Source organism: Hetaerina americana, unplaced genomic scaffold (assembly GCF_022747635.1).
Source record: "Hetaerina americana unplaced genomic scaffold, ioHetAmer1.1.p SCAF_16, whole genome shotgun sequence".
NCBI lineage: Eukaryota > Metazoa > Arthropoda > Insecta > Odonata > Calopterygidae > Hetaerina > Hetaerina americana.
In genome coordinates, this window is record NW_027286719.1 from 6,879,035 (window position 1) to 6,899,826 (window position 20,792).

Below are 20,792 nucleotides of genomic sequence, written 5' to 3' on the forward strand. Positions count from 1 at the left end.
TTAATGAAATAAATAAAGGCATTGATAAATTGAAATTAAATTTAAAACACTTCGCTTTTCCACATAAAAGAAGAATTAAAATCAATATAACAATATGAAGAATTTCCACCAAGTGACACCAGAAACTGTTTTATTTAGCATTGATAAATATTATCATTCGGAATTAACAAGGTTTTTTTCCATTATCTCAGTGGAACATATCCATAGCATCGATATAATAAAACCTGAAACCATTTCCCCCGATCAAGTATGGAGAATACCAAATAATAAAGCAATTTTCATGTCCCATGTATACTCGAGTGCTATAATACATTTAGCGATTAGACGGAAAACTAAAATGTTAGTACATCGCTAACATGATTGGTGTTGCGCATCTCGAAGGCCAAGCGAAGAGAGCATACGCGAGTGTAAAAATCTTCGCATTAAGGAGTTCACCGTTGAAATACTGAAAGCTCTCCTGCATAAATCAGTGTTGCTAAACTTACTACCTTCGACTCATACCTTCACATAAATGTAATGTTCCACACGGAATTAATAACGAATTAGTATTTTGGGGAAACCACATTTTAACGAATATTTGTATTTGCTCAGAACCATTGAACACCACTGGAGGTCGGTCAATCCATTGAATTTTATTACTTTTATCGCATCATCGAGTTTCCTGAAGGGCAAAAAAGCCGGAGATTACGAAGCACCAAATACGAAATTTGAGCCTGCAGCAGTTATTTGGCTTAGGAGGGGGGCACTATTACCAACGAGCTAACCCGGTCGGCAAAATGCTACAATTCCATTATTAAGCCTCAGGTTCAATGGGATGGGTGGGCGGGGAGCTCACCTGATGCTTCGGCTCCCGGTGAGTAAAATTATCTTTCAGGGCAAGGACTCCTTTTACAGTGTCAAATGCCCTTTTCGCTAAGGCTCGGGCTCCAAGAAAATCACATAAGCCTGAGTTCAGGGCGGAGCTTCAGGGGCCGCATCCGAATTTCGTACCGGGTCCCTCTCACCATTCGCAAAACACTCGAACCACTCGGATATCGCGCCGCCAGGATGGTACAAATGATTAATGATGTTCGACCGCCACTGTCTATGCCGGCAAGCCGTCAAAATGCCACCCTTTTCCATTAATAACGATGCAGTTTTAAATGTATTACTCAATTCAGCCGAAAGAAAAACACATGCCACTGCCAATGCTTCATCGATTGTTTGGATTGCTTCAGCATATGTTCAGTAATTAATCTTAGAAATTCGTAAATAAATGGAATGCACTTTCCGACAGTATTTTCATTTCGAATGACCAACCGCAGGAGGAAATTTTTAATTAATGTATTTTAATATTAAATGTATTACAGTTTATCGCTATTAACTTATCAATGCTTTTAATCCTGTCAATATTCGGATCTGATCAAGTAATATTTTTATTCTTTCCTGTTATGCTTCTGCTTATGTTAAATTTTACAGCATAGCTATTTCCAGTATTATCTAAGAAGTATTTGTCATAGGTCTACGGGTGTTTGCATGTGTGCGGGTTGTAAGGGGTTTTGCATGAATGAATACCATGTTTTGTTTGTTGATTGTATACACTTGTGGCTTTTGCATGTGGCTCTTCTCTTAATTCGGATGGTGCTCTAACACCCCCGCCACACGCCCTTGCGGCGGCTTGTGGGGTAATAAGGAGATGCAGCAGGTAAAAATACGTCTCGAAATCTTTCCTCTTCAACCATTGATCTAGCGAAAGATTCGTTCCTTCAAGCATATTCCGTAACAATCAATTAACCATGTGCAACATTTTTAGGTCTCACCCTCGTTCTTTTCAAATAATTCACCTCAACGCCCGAAGTCTCTCTGCGCACCTTAACGAATTGCGCCGACTTCTACCTGGCAGTGACGTCCATGCGATTTCCATCGCTTAGACTTGGCTTAAGCCTTAGGTATGTCTAACAAATCTGTCGAAATCCCTGGATAGAACTTCTATCGAAATGATCGTATCGCTAAGGGCGGTGGAGGCGTCGATGTCTACGTGAGAAAATATCTCTCATTCAAAATTATATCAAAAAGTTGTTCCATTTACTGCAAAAAGACCCGAGTTTGCATTCGTAGGGATTACAATTGCCTACAAAAATTCTTTTAGGCATCGTTTACCACCCACCCTATTTTTCGGACATGGAAGAAGCCACATTCTGAACTATGACCATGTTATTATTACCAGTGACTTCAATGCCAACTTTATTTTCTCAACTTATGACTCTAAAGTAATTACTCACTCTATGTCATACCTTAGCCTTAGCATGCCTCTCCTAGAACCTACCCATCATGCATCTTCATGAGCCGCACGGCTTGATACAATAATTACAGCCAACCCTGAAAAAATCACAACATACGAGCAACTTATTGTCCAAGGAATATTGGTGCATTATTTGATGTATTATTTTTAACATACTCACTTAGATGCCCTTTCAAATGTCGTATGGCTTTAATTAGGGCCTCCGCCACAAATTTGGAAAAGCTGGAAGCACCTTGGTGTCGGCAAAACAAAAAATCCGCACTCCCAACTTACTGACATTTCTCCAGACGGTCTAAACTGTTTATTCACAACCCCGCCGAAGGAAATTGATCTTGATGCGAAAAATGAATACTTATAAAATTTGTATAATTCTGGACCAATTCCAGTTTCTGCAACAAGCTCATTCAAAATTTCTCTCGATTCACAACTGCAAGTCCTGCAGGCCCTTCAAGTCCTCCTCAGTTGGAGCTGACGGAATTTCAGCTGCTATGATACACAAATTACTGCTCGATATGCTGCCTATTATAACTCATATCTTTATTTGTTCCATCATAACTGGAACATATTCCTCCCTCTGGAAACACGACCTCGTCAATCCCATCCCAAAAAAATCTACACCTACCAACATTTCCGAATACAGGTCAATCAGCACTTTGCCTCTTTTATGAAAAGCATTGGAGAGGCTCATACATGAACAAATCTCAAAGTTTCTCAATGAAAATTACATACTTGATCCTCTATAATCTGGCTTTAGGGCCTCTCACAGCACAGCTACCGCTTCCCTTAAAATAACACACGACATCCGATTATCCATGGGTCGCAAAGAGGAAACAGTCATGATTCTCCTAGACTTTACGAAAGCCTTCGACTCTATCGACAAAGACATTCTCTTCGCAAAACTTCAAATCCTAAATTTTTCTTCCTCGTTTTTACAATGAATTCGCTCATACTTGAGTAACCGATTTCAAAGAGTCATCACACCTAATTCATCCTCTAACTAGCTTCAAATACACTTGGACCCATAATTTTTTACCAGAATTTAAATGACATTAGTAAAGATATTCATAACTGCAATCATCACCATTACGCCGATAGTTTACAAATATATCACCATTCCCGCCTTCACGGCCTACCTGGAATTATAAACTAAATTAATTCAGATCTTGCTGCTTTGTCGCTATGAGTTATAAAATATTTACTGAAAATAAACCCCATCAAAATTCAGTCCATTATAATCAGATACCATCGAACTACATCCTAAAATAAGTATTGATAAACTTCCCCCGCTAACATTGCAAGGATCTACCATGCCATACCTAAGGACAGTAAATAATTTAGGCGAAACCAATAATGAAACGTAATCCTGGAATGATCATGAAATTGCTATCGGCAGAAAAAGAAACTCATCCCTGAATTCACCGAGAAGATTTAAGCACATTGCTCCCCCCTCCTTAACGATGCTTCTTGGGGCCTCACTTCTCATACCCCACTTTGATTACTCTGATGTGGCACATCAAGACCTTTCACGCGAACTGAAAACCAAACTCCATAATTCCTGTGTGCGGTTCACGAGTGACCTTGGAAAATGCCATCAAATTTCTGACTCATTTACATGAATATCCGGGTTAAAGCTAGCAGGTCGCAGGCATTTACATATTTTTTCAATTCTCTACATGATGTTTTAAAAACACACACCTAAATATCTGTACAAAAATTTCCTCCCCATCAGATCAATCCACAACAGGAACACTAGGGGTAACAACAAACTTTTTGTCCCACACCATAGCACGGAAATCTATCGCAAATCTTTTCATGTTACACCATGCCGTCCGTGGAAATATCTGCCAGATGACATAAAAAACTCTCCATCCACAACAACATTTAGGAGAGCACGTCACCAGTTTATTTTCCTCAGGAACTTAACTTGACCAGTATACCCTCCCTCATTTCACTCAGCTGCTTTATACTTCACCTTTCCAACATATTCTTTTTTTATCTCAAGCAGTAGGATTTTGCATCATTATTTTAGTCAATGTTATGATTATTATTACTCCTCATGTAGTGTCAATGTAATTCATTTCTTCATTAAAATTTAAAGAACATATATACTCTACCACATAGTATAAATTATGTACACTATGTGAAATATAATTGTTAAAATATATATGTATCTTTCCTCTAATTGGTCGGTGGGGTTTTGGCAGGTTTTTCACCCCCTTTCTCTTCGTGGGTGTTTTCCTACGTGAGTTTTTACTAGGTGAGCGATGCCACGCTCCCCCTACCTTTTCCCACACACCGCATTCTTTGCGTAAACTGTCCCTATTTTGTTATTCTCTCGCTTCACTGTCATTTACTTCGAGTAGCTGTGCTTGTGTAAGTGTCCAATTAATTTATATATGTATATACGAGCATATGTATATGGATGTATGTATATTTTTTTAACATGTAACTTTATGCATAATGTATGCCTGTCTGCCTATATTTATTTATGTGAATGCATGTAATTATAAATTTTATGGCTAATATAATATGTATCGACGATGGGTAAAATGGAAGAAGGGGCCATTTGGTCTCACTTTCGCATTTATATATATATATATATATATACTCATATATACATAAACAGATATAAGGAAAAGGGATAGGAACACATATAAAGGACGAACACAATATAGGTGGGGAAGGCGGAATCGAACGGATCACAAGAGTAAAAATATTTCCTCAACCGGGACTCGAACACCGGATCTTTCCACTTGCCGGGCGGATGCTCTTAACCACTTGAGCTATCGAGGATAGTCAATTTACCCTGAGATCCGTGGGTCTAAAATGTCGCCAAGCGCCCCGATTCTTTCAGCCAAGAGATGGCGTCAGGGGGCTGTTTCACCCACCAAAGGAGAAATAGACAATACACAAGGAAAGGAAAGGACAGTGGGTTAGAATTCATACAACATCATACAGGAAAGGAACAGTGCGTTTCGTGGCACGCATAGCCAGAAGAAAGAGATGAGCCACATTGGCCAAATACACATTCAAACACGAAATCCCGCCGAACGGCGAATAAATACTCATATATACAGAAACAGATATAAGGAAAAGGGATAGGAACACATATAAAGGACGAACACAATAGAGGTGGGGAAGGCGGAATCGAACGGATCACAAGAGTAAAAATATTTCCTCAACCGGGACTCGAACACCGGATCTTTCCACTTGCCGGGCGGATGCTCTTAACCACTTGAGCCATCGAGGATAGTCAATTTACCCTGAGATCCGTGGGTCTAATATGTCGCCAAGCGCCCCGATTCTTTCAGCCAAGAGATGGCGTCAGGGGGCTGTTTCACCCACCAAAGGAGAAATAGACAATACACAAGGAAAGGAAAGGACAGTGGGTTAGAATTCATACAACATCATACAGGAAAGGAACAGTGCGTTTCGTGGCACGCATAGCCAGAAGAAAGAGATGAGCCACATTGGCCAAATACACATTCAAACACGAAATCCCGCCGAACGGCGAATAAATACTCATATATACAGAAACAGATATAAGGAAAAGGGATAGGAACACATATAAAGGACGAACACAATAGAGGTGGGGAAGGCGGAATCGAACGGATCACAAGAGTAAAAATATTCCTATCCCTTTTCCTTATATCTGTTTCTGTATATATGAGTATTTATTCGCCGTTCGGCGGGATTTCGTGTTTGAATGTGTATTTGGCCAATGTGGCTCATCTCTTTCTTCTGGCTATGCGTGCCACGAAACGCACTGTTCCTTTCCTGTATGATGTTGTATGAATTCTAACCCACTGTCCTTTCCTTTCCTTGTGTATTGTCTATTTCTCCTTTGGTGGGTGAAACAGCCCCCTGACGCCATCTCTTGGCTGAAAGAATCGGGGCGCTTGGCGACATATTAGACCCACGGATCTCAGGGTAAATTGACTATCCTCGATAGCTCAAGTGGTTAAGAGCATCCGCCCGGCAAGTGGAAAGATCCGGTGTTCGAGTCCCGGTTGAGGAAATATTTTTACTCTTGTGATCCGTTCGATTCCGCCTTCCCCACCTCTATTGTGTTCGTCCTTTATATGTGTTCCTATCCCTTTTCCTTATATCTGTTTCTGTATATATGAGTATTTATTCGCCGTTCGGCGGGATTTCGTGTTTGAATGTATATATATATATATATATATATATATATATGTATATATATATATATATGTACATAAATATATATGTACATGTACATATATATATATATGTATATATATGTATATATATATATATATGTACATAAATATATATGTACATGTACTTATATATATATATATTTATGTATATATATATATATGTACATAAATATATATGTACATGTACATATATATATATATATATATATATATATATATATAATGTATAACACTTAGCACTAGTGGACACAGACAAAAACACAGAAACACACAAAAAAAGAGACTCACTATTTTTCGAATTTTCGGTGGTCGTTGCCACCTTTATCAAGGAAGAGAGGGACAGAACTCTGAGTTCTGTCCTTCTGAGTACCAACAGGCGGTAGAGGAAATCATGGAGGATGGTAAAGAGCTAAGTACTATCGAAGACGAGCCGGCTCCAAGTACCAGGAGCCGGCTCGACATAATAAGTATTAACCTACAAGGTAGCGACTGCGCAGGGTTATACGATTATATTTACATATATATTTTATTTGCAGGTTCCCCTTACCTTTCCCCATCCATTTGAAAAGCCCTAACACCCTCATCCCTTACCATTTCCTCCTGGTGCTGCACCCCCTGCCATACACCTTTTTGGTGGCTTGCAGGGTATTGATGTAGATGTAGAAGAAAAATGGGAAAGTTTCAAGAAAGGGTTATCGAAATCCGCAGAAGATACTATTGGAGCCGTTAACGCTAAAAGGACTAGGAAACCATGGATCACGGATGAGATGATTACAAAGATGGATGAGAGGAGAAAATGGAAGAATGTAAATTCAGAGTTAGCCAAAATGAAGCAGAAAGAATTAAATAATAAATTGAGGCGGGCAACAAATGAAGCAAAAGAAGCATAGTGGAAGAGGCAGCGCGAGAATATGGAAAGTTTACATAGGAAAGGTGAAATTGGTGCGCTGTATAGCAAAGCTATATCTGTATCGGGAAGTAAGAAAGGGTTAGTAAGAAAGTATGCTAACAGTTAGAGATAAGGCGGGTAAGATAATAGTTGACACAGGAAAGATCCAAGAGAGATGGAAGAAATACAGGTAAGCTAAGCTTTACTTAATAAGCTAAGTACTTTAATATACAGAGGAAATGTATATTAAAGTACTTAGCCAACAAAGTTAGACATAGAAAAGGGGAATGACGGAGAGGAAGATAACTTAGGCCCAGGCATACTAGACGATGAGATAGAAAGGGAATTAAGGGAGATGAAACTTAATAAGGCCGTGGGAGTGGATAACATTTCCCCGAAACTATTGAAATGTTTAGGCAAAAGTGGGAGGAATATGGGCTGATTCGTAGTATTTACGAGGAAGGAATCTGGCCGGAAGACTTTGTGAGATCAGTTTTAGTTCCTATTCTGAAAAAGGTAAAGCCTACATCATGTGAGGACTACAGGACAATAAGTTTGATATCCCACGCAGCTAAAGTTGTTCTCAGGATCATAAACAAAAGGATAGAGAGTAGGACAAATGATTACTTAGGGGATGATCAGTTTGGGTTTAGGAAGGGGAGAGGTACGCGTGATACTATTGCAGTAATGAGATTATTTATGGAGAGGAATATAGAATACAACCAGGAGGTATTTGCCTGTTTCGTAGATTTCGAAAATGCGTTTGATAGAGTGAATTGGGGAAAACTAATGAGTGTATTGTAGATAATAGGAATAGATTGGAGGCATAGGAGGCTAATCCGCAACTTTTACATGTTTCAGACTGCTCAGATGGGGGTGGGGAACGGGGAGTCCGGATGGGCAGTGTTAGGAAGAGGTGTAAGCAGGTTTGCCCATTATCACTGTTGCTGTTCAACCTGTACGCAGAAATGATTAGGGAGGCATGGGAGGAACTGGAGGTAGGAATGAAAGTGGGCGGGGAATTCGTAAAATCAGTTAGGTTTGATGATGACCAAGTTTAAGTTTGCCAGTCAGCCAAGGGGTTGCCAGCAATGCTGAGTGAATTGGAAATTCAGTGCGACAGGTATGAGATGAGAATCAAAATTAATAAAACAAAGGTGTTGCGATTTTCTAGAAAGAAAAAGGCTAAGCTAAACATTAAAATAGGAGGGCAAAAACTTGAGCAGGTAGAACAGTTTACGTATCTCGGAAGTGTTTTGGACCAACACGGTCAAAGTAGTATGGACGTAAGGAGAAGAATTGCGAGGCTTTCACAAGGAGGGGGGAGTTGATGACGGGGACGTTGAGTAAGGATATTAAGAAAAGACTCGTAAAAACTGTGATATCTTTGATATGGAGCGTAGCTAGGCAAAGAGGCTTTTACAAGGAGGAAGGAGTTGATAACAGGGACCTTGAGTAAAGATATTAAGAAAAGACTGTGATATGGAACGTAGCTATGTACGTCGCGGAAACGTGGTCATTGAAGCAGGAGGATAGACGTAGACTGGAGGCTTTTGAAATGTGGGTGTGGAGAAAAATGGAGAAGGCGAAATGGACAGAGGAGAAAACAAATGGGGAAGTACTTGGTATGGTGGGCGAAGAGAGGGGTTTGTTGAGAGAAATCTTATGTAGGCAGGAATAGTGGATGGAGGGGGTATTTACCGGCATTGGGATGTTGAAGACTATGATAGAGGGGAGAATGTTGGGCAAACGAGGAAAGTGAAGGAATAGGACTGGGATGTTGGACGGGATGAAGGGAGGAAGAAGGTACTCAGAGATGAAGAGGGACCTGGTGTAGAGTAGGATGCTGGATTTTGTGTATTATTCGGATTCACTAAATGTTTTACTTTGTCCATCCAAAAACCTGCCTTAACCGGTAGATTACCTAATAATAATAATATATATGCAATCAACCCGAAGGTCGGTTTGGCAGGTGATCGCAGAGTTCACCCAACGGCGTGTGAAATTCACACATCAGGGTAGGCGGGCCAGTTCCTTACCCTGTGCTGGTTACGGTTTCCCAGGAAGAACTGTTACCCAAAATATCACATAGCTTGGGTGGAGCTGCAGGTACCCTGAAACGTTTGCCCGGGACTGAACGTTGGTCAGTAGTCCAACGCTCTACCCCAGGACTTTATATAAATGGGACGCAGCAATCCTAGGTTTTAGCCTTGGACTTCTACTCTTGACACCTTGAGCTCCACCCAAGTTTTGTGATTTTTTGGATTCCAGACGATGGAAACCATGGGCGGTACAGGGAAAGGAAGTCCCCCCCTACCCTAAGTTATGAATTTCTCACGTTGTTTGGTTTAGTACTTGTTGAACTCCACCATCATTTACCAAACCGATATTCGGGTTGATTCTGTGTTTATGTATTATATACGAGGTCTGTCCGGAAAGGACCCACCCATTCAATATGTTGAGAAAACAGGCCACCTGGAACAATGAGGCCTTAGTCCCCTTCGAAGTAATCCGTTTGGGAGCTCACACACACACATCCCAGCGTCTCCTCCACTATTTAAAACAATCCAAAAATCCTTTTTCGGAATGGCCATCAGCTACCATGCATCATTCTTTTTTAACTCCCCGGCGTCAAGAATTTGGCACCACAGTTGCGGGGGCTGACCCCAAGCCGCAGAAAATTACCAAGGTTTTCTAAAAAAGGTCATAACTGGAGATAATTCATGGATCTACGGCTATGACCTAGAATTAATAGCCCAGTCTTTCCAACAATCGGTTTACGAAATATGACATTTAAATATAACTGAACTATCAACTTTTAATTTTTTACTCCAGAACAACCCATGGAAAACCTGCTATTACAAATATTTAGAAAAAGAAGCCTGGAAGGTAATTTTTCGGAAATAAATTTTTATAGACGATAATTAAAACTACCTACATACTAATTTTGGTGAAACTGACATATACTTGTGACAATGGACGAACCTCCCGGCTTTGCTCTTGCGTTCCGGCATCCTCCAATGTAAAGACACAATATCCAACCTAAGTGATGTAATTGCGGCCTAGTGTAGATTGCTACGCGTGCTAATTATATTCTCTTGTGCCTTTATTCTCAAGGACTGCTGAGCCCTGTCTTTTGCGACTGCAAGGCTGTACGGACACTTCCATTTTGTTGGTTTTAGAATAATTTATATTTCACGTATGCACAAAACAGATAAAACACTTCGTTCAAAGACTACCCGAACGAAATATTTTTCGAATGCATTCCTCCGTAGAAGCATACTTTTTCTCAAAATTTTATGTCGATTAATTAATCGCCGGGAGGAATTTGTCAAGAAAACTACTAGAATGTAATCAATTTGAAACTGGGAAAGATGCTTAACTTGGGAAACAAATGGTCATAAGAGAATTTGATCACAGTCACCAGCCTAAGCAAAGTAAATGAGGCCTAGTGTAAACTGCTACGAGTGAGCAAATGATCGCAAGGCAGATCATTTAAGGATATGCAAGAATATGGGATGTTAATAACAGAAAAGGAAATATTACAAATTTCCACTTTGGAAAATTGTAACAGTTTTCGTCCCTGTTATAATCGAATAGTTCCACCACATCACACCTGGTCCTGTTATATATAATAAGGGATGTCTCATGACTTTTAACTCGGAACCAATACGAATTGTACTTTTGATAAAGTTAGCACCTCTGAGTGGAAAAGTCGACCATAAGTTGGAGTGGACCTCGAGTTAGATGGAACCACATGGCTATTAGTCGATAGAACTCTTCTGACGAGCACGAGCTCTTCCCGATTGTAGAACGTGCCTCATTCCACCTGCTGAAATTTGAACCAAAATTTTAAATGGGAATTTCTCTTTTTTTCCTGGGAAATAAAAAGTTAACGATTTGCCGTTCAATAATGACTACAGAAGTGAAGACCAGTCTTCCCTTTCCAAACATCATACTTGGGCTGCCAGTGCCCAATCTGTGAGAGATCGACGACTTAAACGCGGAGAGGCTGACGGAGGCAATCGTCGCTGGATAAATTCTCTCTTCAGCTTCGTCGTCTCCGGGGATGGGGCTGCACGATTGCCTAACCTATTTCGCTGCATCCACGCAATTCATCCAAGAGATCATTCAAATTTTTATTTCACATTTTTTTTTAGATTTAGCCATATTCGCATCCCAAGCAAACGTCAACGAGATTTTTTTTAGCCTCTCGGATCCAAAGAACGCGAACACTCCGTGTGAGGGAGTAAACAAATCATTGAGCATAAGAGCCGGGACTGTGATTGAGAAAAAGAGGGAGACCAGAGGGAAATCTGGCACCGGAAATATCCCGCGCCGAGAGGTCCACGTTCTTACGTCCCGCTCGGAGATGGACGGAGCTCGGCGTAGAAATTCCTCGGGCGGCCCAACTGGCATGGAGGCGGGAGAGACCTCGATCTACCGCACACCCCTCGCACGAGAATTTCTCCGCAGTAAGTTTTGCGCTCAAGGATCGGAGGGCTATTAAATCATCAATCTTCGTCGCGAGGAATGTCGAAAAAACTTCACGGTCACTGAGCATTAAAGGATGCGGCCGAGACTTATGGAGAGAGCTTCGTGAAAATCTCGACTGCGTCCTCATGCACACCCTTGCCAAAGGGACGTCGGAGGATGGAAACTAATGGAAGTCACTCCAAAACACGTTCATTTTTTTAATTTTCACGACTTGTTAAATCGAATATTTCGATCCTATTTGGATTCCGTTCTTTCAGATTTTTTTTTAAAGTTCATTCGGTGTCGCATCGATCTTTGATATCTTTACTTTTGACCCGATATCGCCCATCGAATATATTTACCCCCTCCCCTCTTCCATTCCGAAAAGACTACAATTTTTACCCGACCTAAAATCAAGAATTTTACGACACCGACATCGCCATTTCGCGTTGATTCTTAATTGAATCCGTTAATCATGTCTGCCAATTTTCATTCAACCGTCGATCGATTTTCGAAATGCGGTTTCGAAAATCTTGGAATCGTCCAACTCATGGGGGAGGGAGGCGAGACATCGGAGGAGAAGGCCTCAAAACTGCACCCACCTCCAATCACCCCAACTCCCAGAGGCTTTTTCCTCACCCTATCCCCCTAACAACATCTCCTCCGCACCCCCCTCTCTTTCTCTCCGCCCGCCGTCAGTGGCACTCCCGCGGAGGAGATAAACAGGCGCCGGAGCAATCAACGCCGTGTTTTGCCTTTCAACCGCCGCGGATATACACAAGAACCAGGCGAAGATTGCTGTGAGCGGTGGAGGAGGACTCGGAGTGACCGCAGAATGGGGCGGTGATGTGGAGCACGCAATTGTGGCGACGGGGAAAACCGCGCGTGGTCCGTGGGGGCGTCAAAGAGCCTTGCTGAGAAAAATTACTGACGAAAAAAAAAGAATATTGCGCGCGAATTGGGGAAGGTGGTCAGCAAATCGGGAATCGTCACGTCACTATTTATATCTTTCATGTTGCATCTCTTTTGCAGCTGACGAAAAATGACTCCCTTTCGTTGAGATGGCGAAGCGGGGCCCGATCGCATCGCTCCCTCCAGGTCCGCTATTTAAGGTCCATTGAATTTGCGAGAGTCTCGTCTGTCTTCCTTTACCTCACGGCCCTAGTATAACGCGCGGAGGGTGTGTCGCCCAATACACGGATGACTTCTTTGCTGCACCTTCCACACTCCTCGGTGAATCGGATGAGAAGTTTGAATCGGTCGTAGTTCCCCTTTAAAGCTCAGAGAAATCTTTCCCTCTTCATCTTTTCTTAAAGGTTCCACTACTGGAAAGGAAAAACCCTCATAGCGCTTTCACTACGAGATATGTTCGAATAAATTGCAATAGAGCGGCTTTGCCCTTGACTGAAATAACAAAGAGGGGGGAGGGGGAGTATGTTTGGAGCTGTTTAAGGAAGCTGATTGTGAGGAGGGGAAATGTAATTAAGGCGGTTCTTTTGTATACAAATTTTCGAGTTTTGTGAATGGTATCCGCTCGACGAAAAGCTATACTGCTGTTAATTATTCTATTCTCATATGTCTTTAAAGTTATCCTTTGACTGAAAAGTGTAAAGCGCTTGGAATCATCATTTGTTCTCTCATCAATGATGTTCCTACAATTGTACCTATAAAAAATATACCGATCAGGGTAATGGACTTTCCGTTTCACAATTTATTTCTTCGATATTTGGATGACAGCGCTGATGAAACATGTCATCACAATTAACGTTGGTATTCGAAATAATTTCATACAGCGAATGTGGGATATGGTTCATCATCAATTTCCCTCCAGGTTACTCTATTCCAGGTCATCATTCCATACATAATGGTGTGGGTTGTGTTAAAGACGATGGGTTGTATTGAAAACGGTGCAAATTGATAAATAACGCTCGCAGTTTGTTGAACTCATCTTTCCCATGCCACTGTGGACGACACGAAGAGGAGAAAAGAAGCTTCGATCTGCGCCCATGCCATATCCACACTGGCTTGAAATTTTAATGACATTCGATGAGCTCTGTAGTCGCCCCTCAGAATGGGAGACACCTGCCGAAAGTCATCCTGTCGCTGAATAATCCTTCTCTTGTCGTGACTAATGTTCCCCAGTCTGCGAGCACTGGGAAACGCGCCCACCATTGTGATCCAAAATATCATTTTTCGTAGTCTTTTGCTTCACGGCCAAAAAATAAATGAAATCGAGGAACCGAGGCCCACGGCGAAAAAAAAGACATCTCGGATGTGTCGCCCGCTGTAATGGGATTAATGAGCTCAATGGCCTTAATGAGATCTACGTGGACTATTTTTTGAAACCCGGTCTTACGTACGGATGCTCACAAACACGGGGTATCATATCTAATGTATAAAAAATAAGTTTCGCATTGAAACCGATTGCCTATAGAGAAAATGCGGTTGAGGGCAAGCAGTTAAATTGCATTCGTCGGCCTTTCTTCGGAAACCAATGCTAATGGGATTTCTCTATTCTCTGCATCGTCATCTTTTATTCGTCTCTTTCAAAATAGGTGGAAAACAAATTTGTATCCGGGCGTTCTTTTATTCAACCGCATCTGGATACGGCTCGTGATCTGACATGAATAAATGACCTCACGGCAAACAAGGTGAACTAGTACCACATACCCATGACCTTAACCAAAAAAAGAAAAAGATTACGGGTCTCAGCCAGCCAAATAACCGAACCGAACTTTTAGCCATTAAACTTTCTTTCCTGTCAACCTTGCAGAAAGATTCTTTGAATCATGGCATCAGTGCGGAAAGCTGAGATTTGGAGGCCGTAACAAGTTATTGTGTGAACTATAAAAGATAAATAGCCTATGCTTTAGACTGCGCTAATGTGGAAGATAAAAAATTAACTACAAATTTCATTCTTAGTGCATGTAATACTTATGATGGACTCAAAAAAAGAGTGAAACATGCTCCAAGAAAACAATTAGTACCACTTGGAAAAATGCGGCCATGCTGGCCCAGCTGCGGAAAATTTATTTTCTTTTGAAAAAAGTGTATCTTTTTTCGATTTTGGAACAGAGAAGCTATTCACTGTCAAAAGATATCATGAGACCCTCTCGATGACAGAAGCTGGCAATGCGCACAAACGCTCGCGTTGCCTGCAATGCGGTTCATTGGGACTTGCCGATTCGCAGATCGCGAACAGCTACCTACCTAGCTTGTATGTTTGCTGTGCACTATTGCGTCGAAAATCTGCGAGTGTATTATTCGCTTCTGTTACTGTTACATTTACTGAGGCTAGTCGGTAAAAAAACGGTTACCTGACGTGATTACCCAGGAATTTAAAATATCCTATCGGTCAACGATTTGCGAGAAGAATCTGACGGATAATGACGGAATCGGTTAATCTATTGACTCGCGAGAAATAATGTGGATAGGTTCTTCGGGTCATACGCTTCGGAGACATTCACTGCCTCGCGATGCCCACGTCTCTTCTGGACCTTGCCGCTTCTTCTGCGCCTCGTCTCAACTTTCAATGTTCCAGGTGTGTGTGGCCGAAATACCGTCCTTTCAATTATTTTCCATTCTAAATTCATAGATACCCAAATTCCAAGTCTCCTCCAGGCATCGAATTCCGTAACTGTTATATCAATATGACATTCCAGAAGGGAGTTGGGCATTTAGCCAAGTCCGTGGACTCCTCTCGGTCGTGACAATCGTGACCACACGAAGAATGAATGCGAAGGTACGTCGGAAGTACGGCCTTTTTCATGTCGGCCATCTGTGCATCGGGATGCACTTCATATACCAATTCACTCTCACTCCACTGAACTTGCCTCTGCGGTTGCTACGGGAGGTCTCATCGGTCGGGATTTCGGGAAATTTTAAGAAAACCTCAAGGAGAGCTGCTACTTCGCTTCGTTTGGGCCACATTTGGAATACCCAACAAGTATCTGAAAACATTAATCAAAGCCTTCAAATAAGGTTTGGGGAGAATCTGATGGTAAAAACTGTGACGGCAAACGAGCAAGCGTCACGGGTATTCCGGGCAAGTTAGACCGCGGGCGAATTATCGCCTCTTGATTCTCTATGAGAGCAGGCTTGACTCCTTTCGAAAGGTACAGGGTAACCGAGTTTTCTGGCTACCCTGGGGGATAACTATCGCATCAAATGAGGTTCCACTCCACTGGGATGAAATCAGAGAGGCAGACAACGTCGCGGACGGATTCAAGAACTCATTCTTCTCTCACGCGTTGCGTAAATAAAACAAAATCGAACCGATGAGTCCCAAAAACTTAAATTAACATGAATTGTAAAATTAGATAATTTATCAAGCTCACAGTTGTTGCATGATATACCATATACACACGTTTGCGCATAAAAAAGAGTTGTATAAAACGTATATTCCAGTACATGCATCAATGACCCAATAATTCTACCTATATGCTCTAACGCTCCTGCCAAATGCTTGCTGCCTTGCTTGCTGATTCATTTCGTAGACACAGGTGATGAGAGTAATTAGCTGGACACATCTATCTCACAGCCTCTCTATGTGTGCACGTATGCAGTCTGGCTTTCCAGGGTACATCCATGACTGTTTTAGTTTAACCCGATGACTCACGTGACGTGCGTGAGATAACGTCGAGTGATACTAGGCTTGGTCGGCGGGAATTGCCTTGCTGGTGGGAATATATCAGTCCCACCGGATGTTACGTTTATCATTCCCTTCGACGGGCTTGATGCGAGGCCTCGGATCTCCAAGGGCATTAGGGCTCAGCGTTCGCCTCACAATGACGTCACAGGTAGAAACATATCCGGGAGGAATGGAGTATGCGGAATTAAGAGGGGCTTATTATGGTGTCTGGTGCTATGTTTTGCCTTATCGTTCGAGGATGAGAAATTTAGGAGTGTCAGGTTGTGGGTGAATGCAATCAATTCAATCAAAGAGAGATTTTGCTGGAGTGCGTCGCTGCTCTTACCGAAATAGGCAATAACGCCGATGTCGCCATTGCGATGGAAGATCGTCGAATAAATTTAAGCGCAATAGAAATAATACTGAAAATATGATTTGGAGACATCCACATGTACGCATGTTGTGTAAAGATTGCACATGAGACGAGTGCTTGCAGACCTGATGCTTACACCCCCTGCCACACACCTTTCTGTTGGATCCCGAGGCATTTATATAGATATAGTAAGGCACAGATTAGTGTTCTACAGATGTTACGCTAATCTGACCCTATAAGCTAAATCCGATAAAGGAGATGACCGAAGTGACAGGTTAGCCTCAAGTGTGCGGCGTGCCTTAGCTCGAAGGGGAGGTGAGGTGCACGAGCGAGTGCTTTAGCGTGCCAACAGAGAAGCACGTGAGGCTTCGGAGCGCACCAATCCAAGCGTCTGCGTTGCCGATGGCTCATTCGGCTCCACGGTTGCATTAAAATCGGAAGGCATTTGTCCTCTCAAGCAGGGAAAACAATGAAGAATCTTACACCAAATTTGAAATAAAGGCATTCGGACCATAATATTTTCAAAATAAAGAAGGAGAAAAAACTGCCTTTATCTGGAATTCTGTGCCAAGCGATTTATCGCTGAGCTCAAAAATATTTTTCTTCCTTATGTCAATAAAATACACTCACCTATAGTTAAATGTTTCCATGGGTGTAGGCTACGACTCTGAAAATCGTGGTGCTATTTTCTGGAAGTAACTCTTTTTCACGTGATAAAATCTTAAGATTTCACATATTTTTCTGATCCAGAGATATGTGAAAATGCACAATTGACACAGCTCTCTTCTTAAATTAATGTAACGAAGACCCCGCATTAGTGAATTATGTAATTTACTTAAGTGGCCATAACTAAGCTGTTATTTTGATTTCCTCAAAACGCACAGGAAACATTATGTACTGAGGAAACGAAATGTTCCTCCAGTTTTCATCAAACGTGAGGTTAAAGAGTCAACCTTGGTTCGAATTTCCATGGTGGAAGCGAATCCTTTATAGTGACCTTATATCTATTTCTGACAATGGTGATAAGAGGACACGCTGGCACAATTGCGTGATTTTCTCCTCAGTGCTGAGTTTTCACAGTATCGGAAATGGTGTTCATGGAGTTTTTACTGACATGGAAATAGGAGTGCGAAAGAAGCAGCGTGGGGGTAGGTTGGATGAGCAATAGGAATAGGGGTAGAGCCAAAAACCAACTTCATCTCCACGCATACGGGATGGAACAAACAGAAAGCAAAGGGGTAGACGCAGAGAATGTATTGATATAATTATTCCATTCGACAATAGATGATTGTGAGCCTTTCTTAACTTTGAGCATTTTCAATAAAATACAAATCGTATCCTTGACGTTTCTTTGGCTTAGGTTTGAAATTATTTGTGTGCTTCCAATCCAATAATAAGGGCTTGGCAAAGCTAGACGACACGTCAAATTTACGAGACATTTTTTATTCACAATTATCGCAATACTACTAGCCGCTTGGACAACATGACTTGCTGGCCAATATTACAATTAAAATCGTGAACTCCACAATTGTCGAAAGGTTCAAATCTCACCGTCGCATGTTTTAAATGCCGCAAGTGTATCCAATGAAATAATAATTAATATTGGTGCCATTAAATATTAATTGGTCATTAATGCATACACGCCCTAAATCCACCAAAGGAATTACACCTGGGAACTACGCGTACAATATTCACTGGAAATACTCACTTTATTCGTTGGCATTAACAGAAATAGGCAATTTAAAAAATAATTTTAACAATGAAAGTTAACATTCACCATGGTGACGGCGTGTCGTTCGTAAAGCTTTAAATTTTAGTAAGAGTTAAATCAGCTTTCGTTTCAGGCAAAAGAATTTCCGTTAACTTGAATTTCAATAAGGTACCAGTACCTAATTGAAAGTTGTAGCCTAAATGAAAGTAGTGAGCTAATTGTAGACATTGAGTTCGTTTATACGTAAAATGTCGTTGAATTTCAAGTTATATTTAGTGTATGACACGGGTGTATCAATTAAGCGATAGATCATGCCTTGGAAAGCTGTGTTTGCGACTTCAGTGGTGGCAGGAGTGAGTCAATTGAGCGTCTGCTAAGGTCATCTTCCTAAGGATTCGCGTTTGTTCTCTCCTACGAGTTTCCTCTAAATTAGAAATTTGATTTAATCCCCTCCTAATACTACAGCGGATCAAATGAAGCAACCTAGGCCATTTCAAACAGGCATATTACTTAAATGGCTATCAGCACCGTGTCATAAGTATAAAATATCGCTGTGACGACACCATTATGGATAGACTTCGATTCGGGGGAGTTGCTCGCGAAAATAGAGCGCTCCAAGCGATCCATGGGCATATCTACGGGTGCAATGGCGTCACGTTCCAAAGGCTATGGCTACTGCAGACGACACCCGAAGAAAAGAGAAATAATTATTTTTTGGACAAATACATTCTACTACAAATATATTCAATTAATTTGCAACGTTACTGATGAAATCTGGTTTCTTGACGATACCTGTGTCTATACAAACTGCTTCCAGAGGTTGTAGTAGTATTTAGGGGAGGCGACAGAGAGCCGAGGTCGTTTGCGCCATTAGGGATGGATTGGAAAGCAGAAGGGGTGGAGAGACACCCGGCGTCATCATTAGCCTACTATTGACGAAAGGCGCCAAGGGGTACGCAGTTTAACGTATCATCCGACGGACGGCGTACTCACTCTAAGCGCACTCCACTAAGCACTTCAAGTGGGGATTGGGATACAACTGAAAAATCTGCCGCCTCCGGGGTTCGAACCCTGACCCTCTGAGTGGGAAGCCAGAACTGCTTCTAGGGCGAGGACATGGGTAAATATAATGCACCCATAAAAAGGAAAAATTCTGCACTGAATATTTTTATCGCCAATTTGTTGCACAACCAAAGCTAATCGATGAGTGACGCAGTTGGTGTAGTTTAGATAAATGTGAAATAAAAAAATGAATAACACGAGAAGAATGGAGATGTAAGCCAGGTATATTGATGGATGTAGAAGGGCATTAGGTCAACAGCCACTCTAAGCCAATAGATCCACAAACACGCGCCGCCCCGTGAGCCACTTCAAAAGCACGTGGAAACGGCCGCTCGGGCATCATTCATGCATTGCACTCAGTAGCCACTCCAGCGCCAATAACACATAGAAGGAATCTAATTACGAATGGCGGCCTTACATGCGACTCAGACTCCAACTGTCAAGTAACATTCCACTCAGGCTGGACGGACAATTAACAAATGAATTATACCTACAAATTAATTTACACGAAAGCCCCTGCTCACAGGGGCGCGTAGCGAGGGTCGTTAGGTCGTCAGCTATGAAGCGAGTTGAGGGGGAATGCAATTTGTATGTACCTAACAATTTTGGCCAGTGCCTACCCATTTCCGTCTTGCCATTTCTCCTTTGAGTTGTTGCAAATGGTGCACGGGAAAAACAATACCCGAATCTATCCTTTCGGCACACTATCTCTCTTTGAGACAATTGATTTTTCTGTGCACACACATGGATAATCAATTGTCACGATTGATTGTCCACGTACGCGTAATTATGGGCCGAATCATATCTTCAGGGACGACTACAAAGCCTCACGATTTCTATCTTAGCAATGGGTTTAATTTGAATCAGATCCTTCGAATGTCTGAATGAATGTTTTCGTCTGTGTTCGGGTGGATTTTTATGTTGTTTGTTTGTTTTTCATGTAGGTGCATTCTATATTTAATGCGTGGTGTCCCAATACCCTCCGCCACGCACCCTAGCGGTGGCTTGCGGGGTATTGTGGGGATGTAGGTGAAATCTACATACAAGATAAAAACGAAGGCAACCAAATATTTAACATTAGGAATGGGAATGATGAGTGACGAAGGAGGGGGAACATTGAAAAAGAGCGAACTCTTAGAAGTAATAAAACGAAGGGGTAGGAAAAAGTGCCGCAAATGATGGCAAG

At 41.7% G+C, this 20,792-nt stretch overlaps 1 non-coding gene across 1 annotated transcript; it reads right to left on the reverse strand.

Annotated features, from left to right (window-relative positions):
• Positions 1-5,455: 5,455 nt before the first annotated feature.
• Positions 5,456-5,531, reverse strand: TRNAA-GGC (transfer RNA alanine (anticodon GGC)). The gene has a single exon. It is a non-coding gene; the product is annotated as a tRNA-Ala (tRNA).
• Positions 5,532-20,792: the final 15,261 nt, after the last annotated feature.